General features: G+C 30.4%; 1 long non-coding RNA gene across 1 annotated transcript; it reads left to right on the plus strand.

The window, feature by feature from the left end:
- The first annotated feature begins 2,765 nt into the window (after positions 1-2,765).
- LOC140182622 (uncharacterized) lies at positions 2,766-22,118 on the plus strand. Its single transcript, XR_011878574.1, has 6 exons — positions 2,766-4,299; positions 6,560-6,635; positions 13,642-13,735; positions 21,313-21,361; positions 21,470-21,636; positions 21,817-22,118. It is a non-coding gene; the product is annotated as an uncharacterized lncRNA (long non-coding RNA).
- The last annotated feature ends 5,151 nt before the right edge of the window (positions 22,119-27,269 follow it).

The following is a 27,269-nucleotide window of genomic DNA, read 5'->3' on the forward strand; positions in this document are numbered from 1 at the left end:
GTGTGGAAACGGATTTGACAAAAACCATGGCATATTTATTAAGAAGATTTGTTATATATATAAGTATTTTTGACATATAAATCTATATAAGTTAGTATAAATCTAACAAAAATAATTCTTAATTTAAAGAACGTGTAAATATGTGTTTTTTCAACTGTAAATAGCGCAAAATGAAAAATGGTTCTTTCTTGATGTTTGTATTTTACGTTTTTTCTCTTGCTCCTCCTTCTTCTTTTTCTCCTCTCTTTTGTTTGTATTTTTCTTTATTTTTTTTTCGCATTCTTTTTTTTTTCTTCTTTGCGTTTTCATCCTCATCGTGGTTCTTTTTATTATTGTTATTATTGCTGTATTTTTTTCTCCTCCTTTTTCTATTGATTTTGCAAGATTATGTTTTTTTCTTTTTGTTTGATTTTTTCTCCCAAAAAGAATGATAAGAAAACAAAATAATATGATGAGGAAGAAGAAGCAGTAAAATATGAGAAAGAAGAAGAGGAAGAGTTTTGAATTATGCAGAATTTATCAGAATAAAAATAAATCCAAATATCTTCGTATTACACCCAAATTTACTGCAAAGATAGAAAAATGTTTCCTCTAATATTGCATTTTTTCTTTTTTTTCTTATTTATTTCTTTATTTTAGTTAAATGAATGTATGTTCATCATCTTTCAAGTAATTTTTGCAGCATTATGTGTTTCTTCTTTTTCTTTGTTTGATCTTTTTGTTTTTATTCTTGTTAAGAGAGTAAAACAAGAAGAAACTTGAGAAGGTAAAATAAAAAAGAAAAGATGAATTAAAAAAAGAAAAATGAAGAAGATGATGATGATAAAAAAAAAAAGAAACAGTAGAAGATGAGGAGGAAAAAAAAGAAAAAGTTTTGAATTATGCAGAACTTATCAAAATAAAAACACTCAAATATCTTCGTGTTACACCCAAATTTGCTGCAAATATAGAAAAATATTTCTTCTAATGCTGCATTTTTTTTATTCCTTTTTTCTTATTTCTTTCTTTCTTTTAGTTAAATGAATGTAAGTTCATCCTCCTCAAAGTAATTTTGCAGCATTATATATTTTTTCTTCTTATTTGTTTGATTTTTTGTTTTTATTCTTGTTAAGAGAGTAAAACAATAAGAAACTTGAGAAGGTAAAACAAAAAGGAAAAGATAAATAAGAAAAAAAGAAGAAGATGGTGATGATGATAAAAAAAAAGAAGCAGTAGAAGATGAATAGGAGGGAGAGGAAGAGTTTTGAATTATGTAGAACTTATTAGAATAAAAATGCACCCAAAATTCTTAAAAATAAACCCAAATATCTTCGTGTTACACTCAAATAGCTCTGTGTTACACTTAAATTTGCTGCAAATACAGAAAAATATTTCCACTAATGCTACATCTTTTTCTTCTGAGTTGAACCACACCTCAACCACTTGATTTGATTTAAAACAATAAAAGGAGGAGAAAAAAATTTCAATGAAGAAAGAAGGAGGAGGAAGAGGCGGTGTTGATGACGACCATAACGAAAAAGAAAAATAACAAAGAAGAACATGCAGTAACAACATGAAGCGCGTAAATATAAATGACTTGTAAAGATTTGTATGGGAAAAACGCTTGTACGTAGAGAATAATTCTTTATTAAGTATTACTTATTATCCTTGTTAGTGTTGCAAGTGTGAGGAGTGTTGAAGTTAGTCCCACATCAAAGAAAACAAGGAAGAGTGAGGAGTTTATAAGATGAGAAGACACATTTATTTGACACCTTAAGGTTTTGAGTTTGATGTGGTGTCTTCTCATCTTATGTTCTCTCACTTGATTCCTCCCCGAAGTCTCTCCGGTTGTCGAGAGCTCTCCACGGTTGGCCCAACAAGTGGTATCAAAGCCGATGGTTAATCGGTCTGGTGGTTTTAAGGGGTATTCAAGGTGAAGCATCGAAAGTCTTCCCGGCAAAGGTGGTCTGGGCGGCGTGTCCCGCGGTGTTTTGTGGCGGTGTGATGGACGAATACTCGTGGTGGTGGAGGAGCTAAAGGGGAATTGATGCTTGATGTGGAGGCTCACACTTGAGGGGGAGATTGTTAGTGTTGCAAGTGTGAGGAGTGTTGAAGTTAGTCCCACATCAAAGAAAGTAAAGAAGAGTGGGGAGTTTATAAGACTAGTCCAATTGCCCGCGCGTTGCGCGGTAATAACTGCTAGAAAAACAGAGATTATACATCAACTAAACCAAATAATATGAATTCGCTAATAATCCATTCTTATAAATTTTCTTTTAATTTTAAAAAAATTTAATGTAGTCTTTTATTTATACATTATACAAAGTTTGGTTATATAAATTTTTTTATTGGAAACAATTTTTTTAACTGTCATATTTATTAATTGTTTAAAAAAGACTAACTGTCACATATAAATAGAAAAAAAAATTTGAGAAAAAATATTTAACCATAATTATAGGATATACACAACTTTCGTTAATTGCTTGTATATATTTATAAATTTATTTTATAAAAAGTAGCTAACCAATATTTTATACACATGTTTATTTAGGAATTTAATATTGACATAATAAATAATTATAAAAATTTTCATCCCATGAAAATGACAACCTCATGTTTTCGCTATTAGCAAATGATGGTGAACCGCACAGGTTTGATAAAAAGTTGTGAACCGGAGTGTTTGAAAAATCCGGACCAATTGGATATTTTAATTATTTTTTAAAGCTAATATAAAAAACCCTAGTCTGAACTCTGGAGCCCAACTCACCAAAAAAGCCTCTCCGACTCACTGACTTCTATCTATTCCTAACGGCACATAGCCACACACAAACCACAGATCTGGGCGCTGGATCTCACCTTGACATCGCCGCCAACGCATGCTAACCGTCGCCGCTGCGGCTTTCTTCTACTCTCGTGGCTGTGCTTTCCTGCTTCTTCCTCATCAGATCTTGTTGTCGCCCATCGTCGCCATCACTGCACCTAACGCCCTGCCTCAGTCCTCCTTCTCTTCTCGGCTTCTCGTGTATCGCGCCTCCCTCTGCCTCTGTAGGGGGTTGTTGCTGCTCGTCTCTCATCTTTGGATGTTGTTGCTGCACGCTGACCTGCGTCATGGATTTTGTCGTTTGTCTCTGCCCGTTGGCAGACCACCGAAGGTTACTTAATCTTTTTGCCGTGAGAATTGAATTTGTGAATTTGTTGTATGGGAGATTTGATAATTACCAAACTTATTCTACAGATATCTGATTTTGTGTTGGTTGGCTAATTTTGAATTGCGAAAGAAAATGTTTGGTGATTGGTATCTAGTTATTTAATTTTACTTCGATGTTATGATATAATGATTATGCTAAAGTGCTAATACAAATAATAAACATGTACCTTATTTTCAAATTTGATTTAGAGGGCACTGGAAATCACCATTGTTTGAATTGATTGTTGAGTGGTTCTAATTGATTGTTAATTGTTAATATACTCGATCGTTACAATACGATTATTGATTGCCTAATTAGGCATCGTTGCCAATTGAAAAATATTGATTGTGAATGTGACCGTATGATTAGAATTAAATAATATTTTCTATTAGAATTGATTGATAACTGTTAATAGATGGATAGAATTGATTAGTAATTGCTTGATTGATTAATTTTAAATCGATAATAAACTCTGTTGCTTCTTTCAAATAACTAATTTCTTAATTGAAATTGATATTTTTCAGTTTCTCCTTCAGATCTTCACATAAAAGATATTGAATTATTCTAGTAATATATGTATGTTATGCACTTTCTAATTTTGTTAATAACATAAAAGTTATGCGTGTTTGTTGTGATTATGTGAAAAGAAACTGATCGTAACTTTTTGTATGTCACATCAGTGATTTGTGATTTTGCTTTACGAATGCAATAATCATAGCACAAAGGCCACACATATATTTTCGGAAGATCTCCTTGAAAAGTTTGAGTTGTTAATTGTAATTGCTATATTTCTCCTTGGTTGGTTGAGTTTAGAATTATGGAATAACAATGAGAGGTGTTTCGGAATATCTAGGTATATAAAATGAATAACAAAAATTATAATCCCAGCAATTTCCAAAATATTTCAATATTCACATCTTCATATATTTTTGTTAAGTAGTTTGGAATTAATTGCATTATTTACTGTTTGGGATCTGTATCTGTACCCATCTTGTTCAGGGATCTAACTGTTTTTTTTTACTGTATTTAACTTTTTTTTGAACCTTCCTCCCGAGTTGAATTCCTCACGACCTGGCTGAAAGCATCTGCTGTTTCCCTCGGTAAAGTTTCTCTTGTATATCTCGACTAAAAGGTATTGCATTATTCCTACTAATATATATATCTTACGCACATTCTAATGTCGTTAATAATAATAATAAATATTTGTAAAAAAAGTGATTCTGTAAGTTTTTTTTAATGTACATATAAGTGGTCTGTAAGTTTCCTTTTCGATAATCCTATAAAAAAACTCATACGGACAAAATTTTTTTGTTGCGGAAATTTAAAGAATAGTTTAAAAATTCATTCAACGTGAGAAAAGCAAATACTTACTGAGGAGTGCTAGGGGCCAGCAACTTTTGTGTTTTGTAACCATTCGTTGGCCATCAATAGTGTTTTTTATGGTGTGAGATTACATTTAACGGTAGAAGATCACTCACTTTTCTTTTGATGGTTAAGTGCTGGCCGCAAAACATAAAAATTGCTGGCCTCCTAGATATTTTCATACTTAAAATCACTATTTTATTTATTTAGCTGTACCTACCTGATATGTATTTTCTTTCGAGAAATATATCTATAGATGGAAAGATATTTATTAGTGAATTACTGGTTGGTGTATTAATTTTTGGCTATAGAGTAGTTATATATATTCATTATTTATTAGTGAGAAAAGCAAATACTGAGAAATCACTATTTAATTTATTTAGCTGTCCCTACCTAATATGTATTTTCTTTCCAAAAATATATTTATACACGAAATGATTTATATTATTAGTGAATCTGTTTTAGTGACTGGCTTTGACACCCATCTAAATCTGAAACACAAATATAAATTTTTTGAATGTGAAAGAAGTTAATTGTACAATTTTAAATTTCATTGTATATCTTTTTTTCATTGATATATTTAGAAATGATGTTATACGAATAATTGTTTTGATATAAAATTGGTGTAATAATTTATGGTTGTATATTTTCTTCCATCTCTATCTCTATATTCATTTCTCACACCAAAATGTCCTCCATTGTATATTCTTCTTATATTATGACTGATGAGCTATTTAATTTTTAATTGTAATTGTAGTTTGGTTTTAATGAGTTAACTTTAAAGCTAAGGATCATCATCATTATGAATATACACTCGCGCAAGATTTGGGTTAGAGGTCTTAAATTTTTTGTGAGCGGGCAACATGAAAAATATAAATTAAGAGAGAAAAAATTGAAAATTAAGATGGACTCAAGTAAAAAATTAGAGACTTAGAATTTACAAATTATTAATTTGGGGAGGCTATTGCCCTCTTATTAACGTAGCTCCGTTACTGGATTTAATGATTTCATTTTAATTTTAAAAAATTCTGTAATTGTTTCATACGACAAATATGGATCTCCAATAAAATTTTTTATTTCACTGAAAGCATTATATTTTTTTTGACCAATAAATTTAATTCAATTTGCTCGTATAAATACTTTTTTTGCAATCTTGTTTTTGATAATCTCCAAAAATCAAAATACTAATAAGCAATCGTTTGTTTCGTTCAATTTGTTAATTTATGCTAATTATTATTATTTTTATACACGCATATGATTTTTTGGGGGCTTTGAGCCACTATTTTAAATGTCTCAAAAAAAACATTTTTACATAAACTACTCAACAACGCATATGATTTTTTTTCTTGGCTTTGAGCCACTATTCTAAATGTCTCAAATAAAAAAAAATTGTTTTACATAATAAACTCAACAATTATTTACTTTGTAATACTATATGAGTAGCAATTAAATAGTAGATAGTTTACTAAAAAATTGTTTTTGGTAAAAGTAGTGTTATAATGTAACGCTATAACTTAACAAATTAAAAATATTATTCTGAATTAAACTATTGATGACATAATTGTCATGGCATTTTTTGTTTAAATTTTCAACAACTTTATGTCGTATTTTTTAATAACAGTTTATACAGTTCATTCATGTTTTTACAGTGAGATATTATATAATTGAAAAAAAAGAATCAACGACTACTATGACATGTTTTCTGAAACACAAATTTAAAATGTCAGTTAAAAAACTTTACCTGGCGTTTTCACATTTAATCAAACCACCTAAAAAAAATTTTATAAGTAAATCATACATGATTTTTTATTAATTAAGCCGTTGATAGATGTTAAGTTGCTTCTGGTTATTTTATTATTCTTGAGATTATATTACAAAGTAGAGAGATGTTAAGCTACTATAGTTATGATGGTTAATATGATCCTGCATATTTTGAGTATCTGTTCTATTACTGAACTCAGTTGTAAACTTGTCGCTTTATTCTTCTTCAGACTAACATGGTTTTAACACTATGATTTTGTCTATGCTAGATAATTCCTAATAAACAGTGAGCAACAGGAAGCATTGCATGTCAAGATGCTGATATGATACATATCTACATATAAGGTTAGTGAGTCAAGATATGCTTGATTTATTTAGACATCAAATAATTTCTTGGCTTTATCTCAATTATAATATGTTTGTTTCTGGTGGATAATCTTGCATGAGTATGTTATTTTGTATTTTGAAATAGATATAAACTTCATAGAATTAAGTATATCAATAGATATCATATATTGTGAATGATACTAAGATTATAAAATACATGTAACTATCATAAGTTAAAAGATAGGATAAATTCGACCTTAAAAATCTTAGAAGAAACAACCTTGAGAAGTCATTAAAAGAAGCTTTTGCTAATAACAATAAAGCAATAAAACATATGCTTAAAACAAAAAAAATGTCAAATCTAAGATTATATTAGCACCTTTCTATAAACAAAAGTCTTCCTTCTTCGGCGTGATAGGTTTCCTGTGATAAAATTAAAAAATAGTCATAATAAATATTCATATCACAATAAAACTTTTGAAAGGGAATAAAATACATTCGAAATATTACCTTCAATCCAGATTTCTAAAAACTTCATTATAGACAACATTATCAGTCACAGTTGACTCTTTTCCTGCTTCATTAGAAATTAGTATCTTGAGACCTTGTCTAGTTGTTACTCGAGAAAGAGCCACGTACAGTTGACCGTGGCTAAAAACAGGCTTCCTTAAAAGTAAGCTCACATTAGATAACGATTGACCTTGACTCTTATTTATGGTCATAGCATAGGAAACCATTATAGGAAACTGTCTTCGATTAAATTTAAAGGGGATCCTATGATCAGAAGGGGACAGGTTCATACGTGGTATGAACACTTTTTGTCCTGCATTATTACCAGTAATTACTTTGGCTTCAATAATTCATTTCCCAAGCTGAGTAACAATCAAACGTGTCCCATTGCATAAACCCGAAGAATGATCAATGTTTCTAAGAAGCATAATCGGTATACCAACCTTCAATTTGATTTCGTGGTTTGGAAGACCGGAAGACTTGAGACCATTGAGAAATTCAGGGGTGTGAACAGCTGCAGCAACATCTGTTTGTGTCTCGGACTTGCAAGCCATATCAGCACTGAAGTAAGAAACATGCTGTCTTTGATTAATCTTCATCATATATTCATTAATCTCATCTACAGTCTGAAGTGTTGGTGCCAAGACGGCTCTATCTTGTAAATTCTTCTCGTCATCTGGATCCTCAATGTAATTCTTGAATGTAGATGTTACAACAGCTTCAACTGGATTATTCCAATCTTTTATCAAGATGTCATCTGGAATTTTGATTCTACCAATACCATCAGAAATCTCACCGATCTTTCCATCTCCTATCTTCAATAACCAATCTGCAAACTCCCTTAAGCTTTGATCAGATCCTTCAATGTTGTTAGATCCCTTTAATCTCATGTTTTGAGTCAACTTCAACACCTTACAATGATCCCACAAATAAGATGAATTGATGGTTGCATTAACTACATCTTGTCTCGAACCTTTCGGTATTACGGGTAAAATCTGTCGAAAATCACCTCCAAACACAACTGTTTTACCGCCAAATGGTAGATTTTCACTATTGGAGTTCACAATCTTAAGCAAATCTCTCATGGTACGATCAAGAGCTTCAAAACAAAATTTATTGACCATTGGAGCTTCATCCCATATAATCAACTTAGATTTCACTATCAACTCGGCTAATTGGCTTCCTTGTCTAATGTTGCAAGTTGAAAATTGGTCAACATTTAAAGGGATTGCAAATCTAGAATGAGCCGTTCTACCGCCAGGAATTAGCAAAGAGGCTATACCGCTAGAAGCAACTGTTAATACAATTTGGCCTCTTGAACGCAAAGATGCAGCAAGAGTTTGCCATATGAATGTTTTCCCTGTACCACCATAGCCATATAGAAAGTATAAACCACCCTCACCCCGGTCGACACTGTTGATAATAGTATCGTAAACATTCTTTTGCTCAGTGGTCATCTTGGCAAGATTTAATAAATACTTTGACCCTAAGTCTTGTCTGTCGTACAACAGTTCGTCATTGATTAGGTTATTATTTGAAAGATCGCAAGACATCCCATCCTCATAATTAATGTTAGGAAAATGCATGTCAGGGTAGTCCATTAGACTACGATTATTCCTCTTGAGAATTGTCTCAACTTCTATGAGAGTGAGATTTAACAACTCATTGTCGGATATTGTTAGTCCTACATTAAAAAAAAATCAAGTGCAAACATTGATATAGAAATATGTCATTTGAAAATTAGAAAAATCTAGAAGCAAGTTAATACCTGGATGGTTAAGTAGTCTTCTTCTATTATGAAGTATACCATCGGAGAGTATTTTCCATGTCTTCTCCCAAACATATAGGGGTCTAGTCATTGAGTTAGAAAACAAAAGAGTGGCAAATAGATTCCTAAGGTACTCGCCAGAACCCCAAATGCTTGCTTCTTCAATTGCTTCAATATATTCCCTGTCATCATCCAACAAACCGCGAGCAAAACATGCCTCCCGAAATGATTTGTAAACAACACCATTGTATGTTCGAATGTCCTCATAACTTGTTGGTCCTTTCACCAAATTGAGAAGTATCCTAAGATAATATGACTCCCCCGAAGAAGGAGGAACAAAATAAACACGACCAATTACATGATGTGACCTTCTTCGATGCCATTTCTTGGAATTAGCATTCCATACAAATTTGGAAGGAAAGTCTACATAGCTCAACTGTTTTGCTTCCTCGAATTCACGATTTGCTTCAAACCATGCCAAGAACATGGACTGATTGATAGTTGGCCTTTCGACCACATCTTTTAATGATTCGTGATCTTTGAATAAAACAATCTGTTCGCTTGGCAAGTGAAAAGGTAGGCGGATGACTGCTGGGTACCTGTAATGGATATCATATCCCATAATTCGCCAAGCTGCTTCGCATGGAGATAAATACCTACAATCATAGTACATCTTTATCTCGTCAATCTCATCACATAATGATTCTGTAGACCCCTCGCGGTAAAAAGAAGCAGTAACACGGTCATGACCCTTATTAACATACTTGAATAAATATTTAATTGACCTAGATTGATTGCACCACTCAACATTGATGTGAGCACCATATTTTAACAATAAACTTCGATTGTGTGGAACAACCCATCTGTTATCTAATTCAACCCCAGATTTCTTTATAGTTCTCCCAGTGTCTCTGCGGCGATAAACGGGATATCCATCATCATCAATAGAAGTGGAATCAACAAAACGCTTAGGAAAATTCCTCAAGCACCTACCATTGTCCATACATGGTGAATCCTTTAAGGAAGCTCCACATGGACCATGAATCATCAAGTTACTGACTGCATCATAGTACTTTGCATCAACGCTTTTATCTGGTATTTCCGCAGATATAATGTTATCAATATCATCAGGAGTAGGGTACTTGTCCCCTTCATGAAGAAATAACAATATATGTACATGAGGCAAACCACGCTTCTGGAATTCAATAGTGTATACCACTGTGAAAAGAACAAATAATAGTTAATAAGACTTTAATTTGTATAAAAAGTTTGTCATTATGTTGTTACAAAATGTAACTAATTTATCTAACCGACTAAATTACTTAAAAAAATACCTGCAACGACCCTTCCAAATAACATATTCACACGAAGATCTTTAATCAAGGTATCTAGCTTCATTTTAAACATTCTACATACAATGTCAGGCCTGTCTTCAGCTTTTAGTCCCCTTGTAGACAAATGATCCACTATTTCTGGCCATTTAGGATTGCATGTAAAGGTCAAGAATAAATCTGGATAACCAACTTTGGTACAAATTGCCATGGCATCTTGATAATTCTGAATCATGTATCTAGGACCTCCAACAAAAGTTGCTGGTAAGACTATACGTCTACCGTGCGTAGTTGCAGAATTATCTCCATTCACAACAGCTTCACATATACCTTTGTAGAGATCACACCGTACATTTTCCTGGTGAAAACGATAGTAATTTAGTCGAGATGATTCGATCATTGAGTAAGCATCTACTATGAATTGTTGGAATAGTCGTCTAGAATAAAGCAAAGGAGAACCGTCCGAGAATCTTTCCTGAATATAAAATGCAAAATAGTCCCTCATGGTTACGCACTTTTCTTCGTTGTCATTCTTTCTTTTAATGCGATTAAGTGGTATATGCTCTCGAAACCCATCCTCTCCGTATGGAAACAAAATTGGATACTGTAATCCAAGATAAGATGGATTGAGTTCAGTTATACGCTGAAGAGATCCACTTCGGGTTTGAACAACAATATCTCTCTCCGTTCGTGATGCATCAAAATCACCCACAATTAATCCAGCCACTTCTGATACTGAGGGCAAATTATATCTTCTTCCATCTCGTCCTCTCTTACCAATAAGCCTAAGCTTAACATTTTTTTGAGTTCCATTGTTCAAAGAGTCTCTAACCATGCGAAATGACTTTACCAACACATTATTTTTATCAAGCATCTCCTTCAGTTCTTGGACAATTAGCATATCAACTTTGCTCCTATGATCATTTCCACTGTCCAAAATTGAATCACTGCTTTATTATATGGTTCATGAAATTGTTAAACTCGATTAAGGACTAACTTTAATGTCTATAATTAGATAAACCCTACTAAAATACTAAAAGAAATATAATCAGTGATTATTTCTTAATTTTAAATCATGTTTAATTCACTTTATAAAGAAAAGAAATCATATTAATATATCTTGATTGAGCACCCTTAACAATGCAAAAAGACAAATAAATCTAATAAATTAAATTTATTAATTGAATGAAATTTAACAGAGATACACCACTAAGAATATATACCTTACAACTTGGATTCTGTTAGATATCTCATTGTCTGTGTCATATATATATAATTGAGCAAATTTAGCAGTTGATCCTTCAGGGGGAATAAGACTGCCAAGAAGGTGGTAGTTTTGTCCACATAGTATAAATGTTGGTGGACCTCTGCCTCGATTAATGACTTTGTCGACTTTACCACCCAAAGATGTGAATGCAAACATGCTATTGTATGTTCGAAGATTCTCACAAAAGTTCTTGCTTCTATCATCGTTATTCCACATTAGACGTTGAAGAATAAGAGGAGGTTCTTTCGGTTGAGGCAACTGAACCTGACCTCCTCTACAACACAGCGTGTACTTAGGAATAGTTGCATTATAATGTTTTCCAATTCTTTCATCATACCAAAAGAGAGCATTACAAAATTCACACTCATAGATGCATTCACCATGGTTAATATATTCTGCAACATACACACATGATAAAATAGAAATCCGAGTTAAATTCTTGCTATTTTTTAATTCAATAATTAATAACTATAAGTACGACTTGTGAGACCAACCTTATTAAGAGCATATGTGAATCTAAATTTAGTAACCTTAGTCTATTTTTACTAATTACTATAATATCACAATAATTTATTGCAGTTTAACAATGGAAACCACATTACCTTCTGTATATACCGAATTGTTGCACGCTGTCTCCTCGCCTAAGAACAAACATTAAAAAATTAGAGGATTAACTAAAAGTTAAAGTGTCTGTACACTAAAGATGGAAATTAATTACCGATTCCCTCTAACAACATATCTGTTACATTGACAGCCCCATTATTTAATGTTTCATCAGCTGTTAGCAAAGGATCTTCTGCATTGAGTGATATACCAAATTTAAATACAAAATTTATTAATTCGTGTAACTAAAAGCCAATATAATCTAAAAATAAATGTATTAATGCAAAGTTTCATAATAGAGATGTCAAGTATTTTACCTTCCAAGATTGATGAATTCCTATTGCTTAAACAATCATTGGTTTGAGAATGTATCGGGAAAATGTTCTTAGGATGTATCGGTTCCTGAGCTGTGATAGCAGTCAAAGTGCTCTGCATTGTCAATCCCACATGCAAATCATCTGCTTTCTTTGAAACATAGTTCTGCGTCTGATCTATAATGGAGAATAATACATCGTCAAAATAAACAAAATCTTCAATCTGATGCAAGGTTACAAAGTTTTTTCACTAAACATAGGGATTTATACTTACCGTGATGACCTTTACTTGTACTGTTGCTACTCTGTACATTTCCATCCCTAAAAATAAGTCTCCAATCCTAGCTCTTTTGCATCTCAAATCTATTAACTTATAAATGACAAATAATAAGATTATTACACAAAAACCAAGTACCAAGTTCTTATAATTATGCAATAATAATTATATGAATAAACAACGACTAACTGACCATTTGGAGAGCCTTTAGTCTGATTAATGGTTGATTCACAAATCTCTTCCGATGGATCACATTGACATCCCTGACCATCTTTTGAAAGTATGTGTTCTGGAGTATAATTTTCATGTATGTTTTTTATGCTTTTCACATTTGATATTGCAAATGAGACTGAATATGTGTCATAAGTAACTTGATTTTCGAAATTATTGAACTTATGAAAAAGCTAACACCAGAATGAAATTCCATAAGACTTGCACAGGTTATTTCATTGATATCAAACATCTAAGTTATTCCAATAATCCAAGTATATATCTCACTAAGTTCCTAATATTTTGATTCAAAACATTCATGGTAGCATTCAAAAAAAGGATTCTTTATCATGTTCAAAACACTTGAATTTACATATAGTAAGCTGAAAACAATCAATTACCTTGATTGTCTTGTTTAGATGAAGAGTTTGAACCAAAAATCATAGGTCTAATTACATTGAGAGAAGAGCTTATATCTTTCAAAGCTGGCCGTCTAGCAGCTCCTGATAGATAACATTAAGGATACAAAGTGAATCTAAAGATATTTATAATACAATCTATCAAAGATTTTAAGTGGAGAAATAAACTATATATATAATACCAATTTGACCTTTGATAGAAAACTGTTTAGCACGGTTTTGGATTAGAAATTCCTTCCTTTTGGCCCTTGCTGTTCTGCATAATTCCTTGTCCATAGTGTGAAATTGAAAACTCTTTTCTGACAGAATGGTTTATGTTGTTTAGGGACCTGCTGATGTGAGTGCCATATTTACATTGAAAGGAGCTTCATAAAGGTGGACTAAATAACAACAACGTACAAAGAGAGCTCCACAAACAGGTCCTTGCTAAAATTACTCACTTTTATTTCAAGTATAAATAATACTAAATGAGAACTTAATATATTCAGAATTCAGATATATTGTGGTTAGCAGAAATATATATGGGTCTCAAAATTTCAAATCATTGACTTCTTTATGATGTCCGTCATTTGTTATTTTAATAATTAAAAATGTAGCTTAGCATGAAACTTCTTCCCTGACACCCAACCTAACTATGACACACAACCTAACTATAGTGATTGCTCCTAAGCAATAGATGATGCTATTACATAGAAACTTGTGGCAACTATGATCCAAAAAATTTGGGATTTGTTAAATCATTTCTATGTGTAGATCATAGCATATCTATGAGTTTCGTATTGAAATCTTAGTAGCATCTAAAAGGCTGGATTTGAAAAATATCTTTTATATATATCTAGTAGCTTGTTCTATTATAATATATTATCTATTAATATGTATCAAGTACCGAAACTTATATTATCTATTATTAATATGTATTATAATATATTTCAAGTACCGAAACTTATTATAATAACTGAAAGTTCTGTGTTGCTAATGAAATTCAAATCTAATTTCAACTAAAACAAATGAATATTAGAGGGGTAAATCTAATATAAGATGCCTCATAAGCAAACCCAAATTGAATAGGTGAATTCAAAACACAACAACTAAAGATATATTGCACGGGAACATAGAGAAAATCCATTAAAATAACACAATACATAACCCATACTGAAATATAGATTGATAACAGCAACACTAACTGCTCTAAGGATTAAAAGACATAAAATTAAATATTAAGGATTGAACATCCCTTGCAATAATAAGCTTAAGGACTTGATCTCGATCTCTTCCATCCAAGTTCTGTAGAATAACTCTTTGCTCTGATTTTTTTTAATGTTCAAACTCTTCAATATATTGCACAGGAACACATAGAGAAAATCCATTAAAATAACACAATACATAACCCAGACTGAAATATAGATTGATAACAGCAACACTAATTGCTCTAAGGATTAAAAGACATAAAATTAAATATTAAGGATTTAACATCCCTTGCAATAATAAGCTTAAGGACTTGATCTCGATCTCTTCCATCCAAGTTCTGTAGAATAACTCTTTGCTCTGATTTTTTTTAATGTTCAGACTCTTCAAACAAATCTCAGTATTATGACGATCATTGATCCTCATAAGGTTGCTTCTGTGCTCCATTAGCATAATGATCTGATCTCCAATAAAAATATTAGGGTTAAATCCGATGCTGATTGGATTAATGCTGAGTATGTTTTGCCACATCTTTTTCCTGGATGCATTGGTGTCTAATTTCCATATCCCGATCTTATCATCTTGACATGTACTATCATATGAAATATAGCAGACCTTATCATTAAAAGCCGAAAGATATTGGAACTTCTTCTTGGCTATCTTCGGGATTGTGTACCGATTAAGCTGGCCTGATTTTAATTCATAACACACAACACAAAGTGGATGGATATAGTCCTCACCAACCCAATTAATCCAGAACATAACACCATTCAGCCATACGCTATTCGGCCCTAACTTCTGAATTACTTTGTCTTCGATGACATGCTCAGTCCAGTCGTTCATTCGAGAATCGTAAAATGTGAACTCCAGCCTCCTGTCTCGAAAACTCCTCTTATAAGCGTGAACTACATAGTACTGATCAATGCCACTTGTATATCCAAAATTATATATACAAACAGCATGCAAAGAACGAACTGATCCAGGATCTTTTAAAATTCGTGTTCGCCTTGTTAGAGGATTCCACAGCATGATCTCGGATGGGAGTCCATGAAGGCTGTACCTCAAACACACCAACCCATTGTCACACCCAATGACACTCCACCATCCAAAATCGGATGTATTGAATGGTAACCTAATAGGTGTAGTGGCTTGAGATTCTCCATGAATGCTTGTAAGCCAATCACGCCCGATTTCCCACGGAGGAAAACCAAATGTTAAGAGAATGCTGAAATGCCTACCTTTGGTTGCAAAAAAATTTCTCTTCACAAATTGATAGGAAGATAATTGGCAGTACCATTGTTTGCTCAAACATATGCACCTCGCAACAGTCTTTGGCTCGGTCTTCACCAAGATCTCCATTAGGACATCTTCAGGCAAATCTTTCTTTGTAGATGAAGTTTGATGTGTATTGTTAATGGACATTTTTACACTAAAACAGAATATCGAAGTGATAGAACCACACCTCATAATTCAAAAAATAATGTGCTGCTGTTGGAGAAATTTAGTGAATTTATATAAGTATGCCCGAGTCTATGATAATTGTTAAATAAATATTTTTAGCTGAGCTATAGGGCTAATGTGATTTTTTCTACAAAGCTTTCTAATAATATATTATACTTGAGGTAGAAGGAAATGATGAGGTTTAAGGAGTACAACCTATGAAATCTCTTTTGTGATTATTGGAGCTTGTGGTGTGCTCTGTAGATCAATAGTAGTTATCCAACTATGGTTAAATAATGGATATTACTTTTTACTCATAAATCTTTATTGTATGTTACTATACTAAAATTTTTAATATGAATTTTTTTACATCCATTTTTTTAAAGGACTTTTTAAGATTTTAAAACAGATATTTTTTATTCAGGATTGGCTTCTAGAAAAATAGCATTTTTTATACATCAATTTATATAGATTTAACTAATTTATCTATTCTCTCCACTTACAAAAGTTTTTAAATAAATTATCCATGAATTTAAACAACTTCTTTCTCTGATGAATATTTTTTTATACCTATAAATTCTTTATTTTATATAAATACATATTTAGATTTATTTGAAAAAATTTTCTCTAAAGGTTAATTGATATGAAATATTACTTTTTTTTAAAAATAGGTATCCATTTTATTTTTTAAATTTACTTAATATATCTAAACAAAATAATTATTGGAATAGATTAATTTCTTGAATTTAAAAGATTACAAAACAGTTATTTTAGAAAATATAATTATTATTAATAACCAATTTCAAATTATAATGGTGAGTAATTTTTTTCCTTCTTTAAATACATCTCAATCCCAACAATTTCACCGTTTATGGGATGTGGTTCTATTAATTTGGCATATATTTTTTACATCAATTAATATATATATAAACACGGTATCTATTATCTTCACGTAGAAAAGATTTTTTTGGTATTATTTGTACTATATAAAATTTTTCATTACTTATTTAAATAAGTTTTTTAAAAAATAGTTCATCAATTTAGTCAACTTCTTTCTTTGATGCTTTTTTTCTTACTTAACAATTCATCTTTTTTTAATCTACTTCTAGAATTTTATTTTTAAATTTTATTAAATAAATTAATTGGATATCATTATCTATAACTCCTAAATCCTAAATTTCAAAACAACTCAAACCTAAATTTCAAATTGTAAAAGGTCAACCCAACACTATAATCCTAAATCGTAAACCTTAAATCTAACCTTAAGATACTTTGTAAGAATCTATTTCTACATTTTAGACAATTTTTCTATTTTCTTCTGTTACTAAAAAGAATCAACATGATTTGTAATTTATAAAATTTTTAAATTTCTTATTTTAAATAAAGTTTTGAAAAAAATGTTCAAAAATGTTCAAAATTTTATTTTTCTACAGAATTTATTTTAGGTCAAAATTCTTTATTTTACCTACTTCTATATTTTTATATTTTTTTGTCTAAAGATTAATTGATACTAAATATTCCTCTTTTTTTTAATTGAGAAGTACAAAATTTCGAATACATTAATTTCTTAAATGAATTTAAAATAAGGACGAAGAAATAGTAATTTTAGCATTTTAAATTATGTACACATAAAGTTGTTAATGCCTCACATAATAACAACCGAGACATATCTAAAAATCTTTACAACATATAATATAAATATTTAGTGATAATGGTTAGTGATTCTTGTTACTTTCTTTAAAAATTCACCTCAATGGCATCAATTTCATAGGGTCTCTTATCTATGTTTGGCTTCAATTACCAAATAAACACAATCAGACTTCTGAAATAGTTCCTATGAATTAATCTGAATATATGATAAACCTTTTCTTATTAATAAATTCAAGTTCACAAAAAAATTGTTAATTAAATGATATCTTTTAGAAGATTGTGGAGTTAAAAAAAATAAAAATAACAGTAAAGGATAAGAATAATGTACATAACTATATCAAATAAATTAATCCTCTTAATAATAATCAGATAGTTATAATAAAGCAAGTCAACATGAAGCTGGAATTTAACTCTTAATAATAATCAGATAATTATAATAAAGCAAGTCAACATAAAGCTGGAATTTAAATTTGAAACATAAGAACCTACAGAACTTCTTAAAGCATAACACTATCTTGTACCAATAAAGTGGTACAATTCTTTCATCCTTCATGGCCTAAGCAAACCTTGAAGAACCTTAGTAACAGACTTAAACATCATATCTTGTATCCGTGTCCTGTATACAAAAGTTTCGCTACCTTTAGTATGCATATTAAGCTTAGAGATAGAAAATCCAGAAGATACTGCAACATTATCATTATCATTGCTTCTGTCATCTTCATTAAACATTAGGAATTCAGCACCAACCTTTAGGCTAGGATTAGTAATAATACCAACATTACTTATCCCTGTTATACACTTCCAATGTAAAAAGCCACCATCTTCGATATCTACCTTCCAAAAGTTGACCCGATTTTTATCTGGTCTACTCTCATGAGATACAAAGCAAAGAATATCCTCATAAACAATAAGATATTGAAAGTCTTTAATTGCTTTTCTTGGAATCTTTATTTTCTTAAACTCGCAAAGATATATATCGAACATGACAACACAATTAGCAACAGAATATTGTGTACTTTCCACCCAATTAATCCAAAATGCCTTTGCTTGATAGAAAACACTGTGATATCCTAATCTATGTAGCCTTAAGTTCTTGCTTGTACCATTAATCCAAGAGCCTTGTGATGAGTTGAAGACATGATATTGCAAAAACTTATCATTAAAATGCCGCTTTGAAACATAAACAACGAAATAATTATCAGTATTTTGAATATACCCAAATGCATAACCAAAAATAGCTTGACAGCATTGTTTAGAAGCAGGATCAGAAAGAAACCTGACACATTTCATCAAAGGATTCCACACAATCAACTCAGATAAAAAGCCACCGATAGTGTACCTTATACAAATATTGCCATAGTCTGAACCAATGACATTCCACCAACCAATATTAGATACGGTGAATGGTAGCTCGCATGACCTCACGGCACCGTCAATAGGATCAATGCTTGTTATATTCATTGTTGAATTTTCCCATGGTGGAAGCTCCATATGGATAAACAAACTTGTATATTTATCCATGTTCTTAAATGTAAGCTCTTTCATTAAATTGTAGGGTGAGAGCATTTCATTCCAGAACTTATTAAGAACCCTACACTGCATCAGAGTTTTCAGGTCGGCCTTGAAAAATATATCCATCATCAACTCGTTAGGCAACTTTTGATCCTGGAAAAAAGAATGATTGGGTGTGATATCACTCATTTTCACTAAATCACTGTAAATGGTATTTCAAGCTTCTAATGTGAGTTTGTTAACAACAATACTCGGTATAAATATAGAATTCTAGTGTCTGAAATTAAAAAAATCCTACATGTGGTGAAGAGAATATGTTATTAAAGTACACTCTACCTTAATGGATATGTAAATGTTGGAGGTCAAATGGTGGGAATGAAAAAGTATAATATAATATATTGATTTTTTTATATTTTCTTTAGATTTTAGACATTAACAATCTATACTTTTTTTATGGTGTAAGAATATTTGGTTTTTGTACAGGTTCAATTGTAAATTAATATGTTAATTAATCTAATAATTAGAATTGGAGTGTAAAAAGATCTATGACAATGTGTGTACATATTTATCTCCAATTAATTTTATTTTTATACCTAAAGAGTAATTATTTTACCCCCTCTATATTTTTAGATATTTTTTAGATATTAATAAAAATAAAGTTATCTGTTATAAAATTTTAATTTGTTTTATAGATATTTTAAACACTGAAATTCAATTCAAATCTAGAATTTTATTAATTCATTTTAATTACTAAAATTTAATTTAATTCTAATTGAAATTTAAGTACACAAAAAATGCAATTCAATTCTATATAATAATAATAATAATAATAATAATAATAATAATAATTTATAAAATGTTGACTGTTCTCTTTTATTTTATTCTATTATTTTAATTCTGAATGAGTATAGAAACATGGATGTGATAGATAAATCTCTCTTAGAATATAAAAAGATTATCTGCAACTTTTATCCATTCCCTATGCCCTTCTAATTTGTCTGACGCCTATAAAAATTTTTTTTACAGCTATCCTATTTTAGTGTTTCTTATCCCATACCATACCCTATAAACCCTTTTTCACTCCACTTTTTATTTCAATTGTAAGGGCCTTAATGGATATGTAAATGCTGAAGGTCAAATGGTGGGAATGAAAAAGCATAATATATTGATTTTCTTGTATTTTCTTCAATTTTTAGTTTTCTCCACTTTTTTTTATTGCGTAAGAATGTTTTGTTTATTTACAGTTTTAACTATAAATTAATATGTTAATTAATTTAATAATTAAAATTCGAATGTCAAAGAATCTATGACAATGTATGTACAAATTTGTCTCCAAATAATTTTTCTTTTATACCTAAAGATTATTTATTTTATTCCCCTCTACATTTTTTTAGGTTAAAATTTTTTTGGTCTAAAATTGATTAACTCATTTTAAAACTAAAATTTAATTCAATTCTAGTTAACCTTTAATTCATCATAAAATTCAATTCACTTATATATAATATATAATTGATATAATATTAAGTATTCTCTTTTGTTTTTAAAATAGTATATTTGTTTTCTTTTTAGTCATTAGCCGTTATATTCTTCGGTTTTAAGAAGTATCTTCATTTTCTTATTTTCCCTTTCCTTCAACTTAATAAATATTAGTGGCTTTAAAATCTAAAATTTTCAGATGTATTTAAATTATTCCATATAGTTTAATAAATAAATATATTTATTGAATAAAGATGATATTATATTAATAAAATATGAAGTTGTCTGTTATACAATTTTAATTTATTTTATAGATACTTTAAATACTGAGATTCAATTCAATTCAAGAATTTTATTAATTCATTATAATAACTAAAATTTATTTTAATTCTAATTGAAATTTAAGTCATCTCAAAATACAATTCAACTCTATATAATAATAATAATAATAATAATAATAATAATAATAATAATAATAATAATAATTAATAAAATGTTGACTATTCTCTTTTATTTTGATTCTATTATTTTAATTTTGAATGAGTAGAGAAACATTGATGTGATAGATATATCTTTATTGGAATATAAAAAGATTATCTGCAACCCTCACCCATTATGCCCTTCCAATTTGCTTCACACCTATAAACCCCCTTTCCACTTAATGCAACTATTTGTGTTTCTTATCCCATACCCTATAAACCCCTTTTCACTCCACTTCTTATTTCAATTGTAGGGGTCTTTTGGAAACGGCAGGATGGTGTTCGCATTCTTCTTCTTGTCAGGTTTTGAATTTCATGTATCTCAACAACTCTTCCATGGATCCACAAAGGCTACAGTGGATATGATTTAACCCTATGATTTGACCTATACTCTATAGTTGCCTGCTGCAGCGTTCTCTTTAGTTCTTAGCATGGCGGCCATGAATAGCTTCTCTCTCCGTTCTGATAATGAAAGGGGTGAAGATCTTCTATCAGAACATACAGTAGGATTTATATTGATTGATTTGATGATTGTTTGGGGTTAGTGATTACCGAGGGCAGCAGACTTCACTTTATAGGTACTCTATTTAGATTTATAGTAGGTAAAATATATTGCTAATTCTACCTACTTCTGTACTGTACCGTGTTTTGGTATGCTCAGTGATTTTTTTTTTTGATGTGGAAGTGAACATGGATTGGAATAGATTGGAATAGCTATTGAGTGATTTCTACTTCTGCTCTATGTTTGCATGCTGCAGCTTCTCTCAGTTCTGAGCATGGCGGCGATGAATAGCTTCTCTCTCCGATCTGATGATGAAAGGGGTGAAGATCTTCTATCAGAACATGCAGTAGGATTTATATTGATTGATTTGATGATTGTTTGGGGTTAGTGAGTACCGAGGGCAGTAGGCTTCACTTCACAGGTACTCTATTTAGATTTGTAGTCCCACATCAAAGAAAGTAAAGAAGAGTGGGGAGTTTATAAGATGAGAGACCCATTTACTTGACATCTTAAGATTTTGAGTTGGATGTGGTGTCTTCTCATCTTATGTTCTTTCACTTGATTCCTCCACGGATGGCCCAACAATCCTTCTATTTAGTTTTTTAAATAAAATTATTATTGTTATTATGGGAACTTATTAGTAGTCTTTTTAAAAAAATAAAAGAGTAATATTATTATAATAAAAATAAAATATAATTATAATTTAAAAATTAAAATTAATAACATAATCAAATAATTTATAATTTATAAATAAATTTTTTAAAATTAGTTCAATAATATTAAAAATTAAATATGTAATAATTTAAAAAAGTATATTTAAAAATTTAAAATAATAACTTAAGCAAATAATGATTTATAATTTATGATACATATTCAAGAGAATATTTTTAGTATTCTAGAGCTAAGTGGCAGAACGATAATCTTATCATGTTAAAGAATAATAATAAAAAAATTATGTGATGTCGGTTTTAGATTTCAAATAGACCATAAATTCATCTAAAAATCATAAATGCTAAAAATAGCGATACTTATAAAGTTTACTGGGTTAAGTAAGGACAACAAAAATTTATAAGTACATTTCAAGTTTAGTGAATGTCACAAAATTATCATTTAATTTTTAATTATTAGGTTTATGTTTTAGTTTATTTTGTTGTTAAGGTATTAGAAGATTTAATTTGGTTCTGATTTTTTTAATAGTATTTGCTGAAATTTTAAATTTAAATCAATCTAATATAATCTAATAAGATCAAATCTGATTTAATATAATGTACAACTTATTTATAAATGTTAAATAATAAATTTTTTTGTGAAGAACAATATTAATTAAAAGTAAAGAATTTTACTAAATTTATAATCTTTACTCTTATTATATCATTTTGGCAAAATAAATCATAAAGTAATCAATCTAATAAATACATAATATTTTAGAGTATAAGATGGTTATAAGATGAGCGTTCAATGAGATGTAGACACGTGACTTCGTAGTTAGTTTCTTAAAGGCAGCACATCCCTCTCCTACTCCTCATCCACGGAGTTCGAGCTCCACTCATTCGTCCAATGGCCTAAAAAATTGAAGTCCCCTTCCAGATCGATTTCTATTTACAAATAAATTTTTAATTTCTGCAAATAGAAAGTCCAACATATTACTAATTTCATGACTATGACTTCTTACAAAATCGAAACTGCTCATGTAAAAGTGAAGATCATCTACCTTGACAAAACCAGCTCCTAGTGTTGCAGAAGGTCCTCCTTTTGCCACACCAAAAAAATTCTGATCGGAACAAACCAGTCGCCTACGCCATTAACAGTCGAAACCTTACTTTTTCTTCCATGAAAGCCGGCGTTCAGAGCTCTCTCTACCGTTTAAGTTTCATTCATGATATTTCTGATTTTCATTTTCTTTAAAATTTACTTCTTTCGTCAATTTTTTTTTCTGTCATCACTACTCTTTGTAATTTAATTTCCACAAGTAGTTTTTTATTGGGTTTTTTAAATAAATAATTTAATTATTTTAATGAACAAAATATGTAATTTATAGTGTATTTACTAATTTATATCGCATTAATTTATCTTGCATTAATTATCGAAATAAATAGTTATAAATGTATTTTGTTTACCGTGTAAACGAGGTATGTGTATTTATAAATATAAAAATATAATTTTTAAAACTAATAAAAAATATTAATAATTTAAATTAAACCAAGTTCGTAAAAACGAAATGTTTTAAATAATATGAAAATAAACAATTTTAAATAATAGAGAAGATGAACTGTTTCAAAATAATAGAGGAGATAGGCCATCTCACTGATTAATGGGCAACTGAGCGCATCACGTAATTTAAAATTACTCATTTAAAATCAGCACATTATTCTCTTAGAAATTAATAGATTTAAATTAGTATTAAAAAAGAATAAAAAACAATAATTAAAAGAAAAAATTTCATTTCCCTCTCTTCAGAGATACTAAAATAACATTCTCCTTCTCTCTATTTGTAAAATGTATGTTCTCCTCTTTTATAACTTTAAAAAACCTATTCTTTAATTCATTTTAAATTTTTTTTTGTTAACTATTATTAACTTTATCTATTTTTCAAAAAAAATAAATTATTTTTTACAAATACTCTTTAACAAAATTTTATTTTTTTTTATTAAATTTTACTTACCAAAATATCCTTGAATAAATTAAAATATAATTTAATTAATAAAAAATAATTTATTAAAAATATTTTAGTAACACAATTTAATGACAAAAAAACAAAATTTTTGTTAAAAGATATTTTTATAAAAAATAATTATTTTATCTTAAAAATGAATAAAATTAACATTAATTACACAAATAATTTAAAATAAATTTAAAAAAAAAGTTTTTTAAAAATTATAAAAAAATATATTTATAAATAAAAAAATGTTATTTTAATATTTTAAAAAAATTCCGTTCTTTTATTTTTGTACAAGTTTAACACTTTAACTAAATAATAATTACAAGGCTAAACACGGACCACACACATTTATAATTACCCTCTTGGTTAAAAGAGTTACCGTCCTTCAAACTTAGAATTCTGTGATCCAACTTGCCAGTCAACCCAACACGTGTCGTGTCATCACAGTCAAGCTCCCATAGCCATCCTAGGCACAGATCGCAATGGCCATCACAGAAGGCACCATATATATATATACACAGACGTAAACCTAATTTTGTTATGACTACGATAATGAAAGACCTTGAATGCGGAGATAATCTTCCAGTAGATCTGCTTAGAGAAATCTTGGTGAGGTTTCCAGTGAGGCTTCTCTGGCAACTGAAGAGCGTATGCCGTTCATGGAACTCCTTAATTTCCAGCCCTGAATTCGCCATGCACCACCTTCAACGCTCAACGCTAACTCATCCGCCGCCCCATTGCTGTGTTGGAAGCTACCGGTGGGACTGGCGGGCGACATCAAGCATTGCTCTTCACAATCTCTTATTCTTGATCGCCAGCATCAGCCCCAGCCCGTGTCACATCCGGGTGACGGAAAATTCATCAGGGGATCTTGCAATGGATTGCTCTGCCTGTCTGAAGGTTTTCCCTATAAAACTCTTACTCTTCTCAATCCCAGTACTCGTTCGGTATCCCCATCCGTTCCATTCGAGGCTCCGACGAGTGCGGAAACGATTTTTTGTGTGGCTTTGGCTATGATATTCTGCATGACAGTACAAGCTTGTTATGGGTTGTTGTGCCTCGTCTCGTCTAACTGATTCCAAGGTGAGATCTGGGGCTATAGTTTTCACTTTGGTGCAAATCCTTCTTGGAAAACTGTTGATCATCCGGTGTTTCCGTACGATTTTCGTGGCGCAAGAAATGAAATATTTGTGAGCGGCACTCTCATTGGCTTGTGTGTGATCCTACTAGTGTACTATAGATCGTGAATTGGAGTGGTTCGTTTTACCTTCGACTTGGAAACGGAGTTGTTTGGTCTGCCTATTACTAGAATGCAACGTGACTTCTGCGAGATGCCTCCTTGCAAGTCCACAATAACTGTCTTTCTGTTTGTTATCGACTCCGTATGAACCATTATTTGCACTCTCTGGATAATGAGGAGCATGGAGTTGAAACATCTTGATTCAGTTGTTCGCAATCCCATCCGATTTGAATCTCGCTAGGTTCTTTGGTAGTACCTCTGTATATCTTAGAAGATATAATCTTTTGGTACTAGATACTGGCCAAGTTTGTGTGTATAATTTACGTCAAACAACTAGTTTCTCGTGTGCGTCACGGATATAATTGGGTATATTTATATTGTTGCCAGGAGAGCTTGGTCTCACCATCTCATTATTGTGGTCTTAATTAAAACTATTCAAGTTTGATGATCAATAAAATTTTATTACTTTTGATAAGTATTAGTTATAATGATCATATTAGACGTATACCAAAATTCATTATGCCATCACGTAATTAAATTTCTTATGTTATCGCTATCTACAGTAACTTATAGATTAACTTAAACTTTAGCTTGTCACATGTAATTTATTTATGAGAAAGGTTAGTTTAAACATTATTAAAATCTAATATGATGATAAATAATAGATGGGTCGGCGTGTATAATATTCCATATAAAATAAATACACCGATACTATATTACTATATATAACCTATAACCTATAAACTCAACCTTGTTCAAAGCTTCTTTTGCAAAGGGTTTCCACTGTTCGGCACAAGAATAATTGATTCCAAGTCCCACACTAAGCCCCCTCAGTAATTGAACTGTTCTCAGTACACTAAACAGTTCTTCTGGAAAAGCCTACCAAAACAAATAGAAAATTTAGTTTAACACAAAAGTAGCAGCATCATATGTAATGTACAAATTCATCTCTATTATTGTTCAATAATTCAGTTCTTTGCTAGCATACTTTCTCAAATTCTCTAACTATGTCACTACAAAGTTTTTCGTGGTTTTTAGCCAGTAAGAACGAAAGCATTTCGCGCAAAAATACTGTTTACAAATCTTAAGAAAGTTAATGTAGCTTAGAAACAGAGACGATCTGAGTAAATTTCACCAAATCACCAAATGAATAAAAACACTCTCTTCTCTAATAAGTACATTTTGTTTTGTAAGAATAATTAAGCAAAACATAGAAGATATGCATCTCAAATACAATGAGAGGATAGAGTAAATGGAAGGTTTTTGCATTCTAAATCACTATAGATCACAAAAACAGTCACTAAATTGGTCACTTGTATAGAATATATGTTGGAAATATAAAATATATTAAAAATAAGTTAATAAACATTATTTATACATAAATACTGGCTGATTTTTTGTAATTATGTAATATTTTTGTTCTAGCATATAATATCCTGGACGCCAATTTTTTTTAATTAAAGAATCGTCGAGAAGGCTGCAACAACACCGACCTCCCTGGAGGCATTTTGTGTCAAACATTGTTGTGCCAGTTTAAACATGTCTTCTGCTTTGATGAATTTCACATGTGCTAGAGGTAGGTGTCTAATGCCAAGCTCCTACATTAATCAAGAGTAAATTCATTTAGACATTCATATAGATTAAAGAAAGGTTGACTAAATTGTCCTCGATTAAGGCTTACTTAACATAGAATGATCATCAAATGGATGAGTAATGAAATCCCTCTAAAAAACCTTCTTACTTTCTATTTTTAATTTTAGCATTTTTCTTTTTTCTTGATTTTAGCGAAAAAAAAACAGTAAAAACAATA

The sequence above is a fragment of the Arachis hypogaea genome, chromosome 3 (assembly GCF_003086295.3).
Source record: "Arachis hypogaea cultivar Tifrunner chromosome 3, arahy.Tifrunner.gnm2.J5K5, whole genome shotgun sequence".
Lineage (NCBI taxonomy): Eukaryota > Viridiplantae > Streptophyta > Magnoliopsida > Fabales > Fabaceae > Arachis > Arachis hypogaea.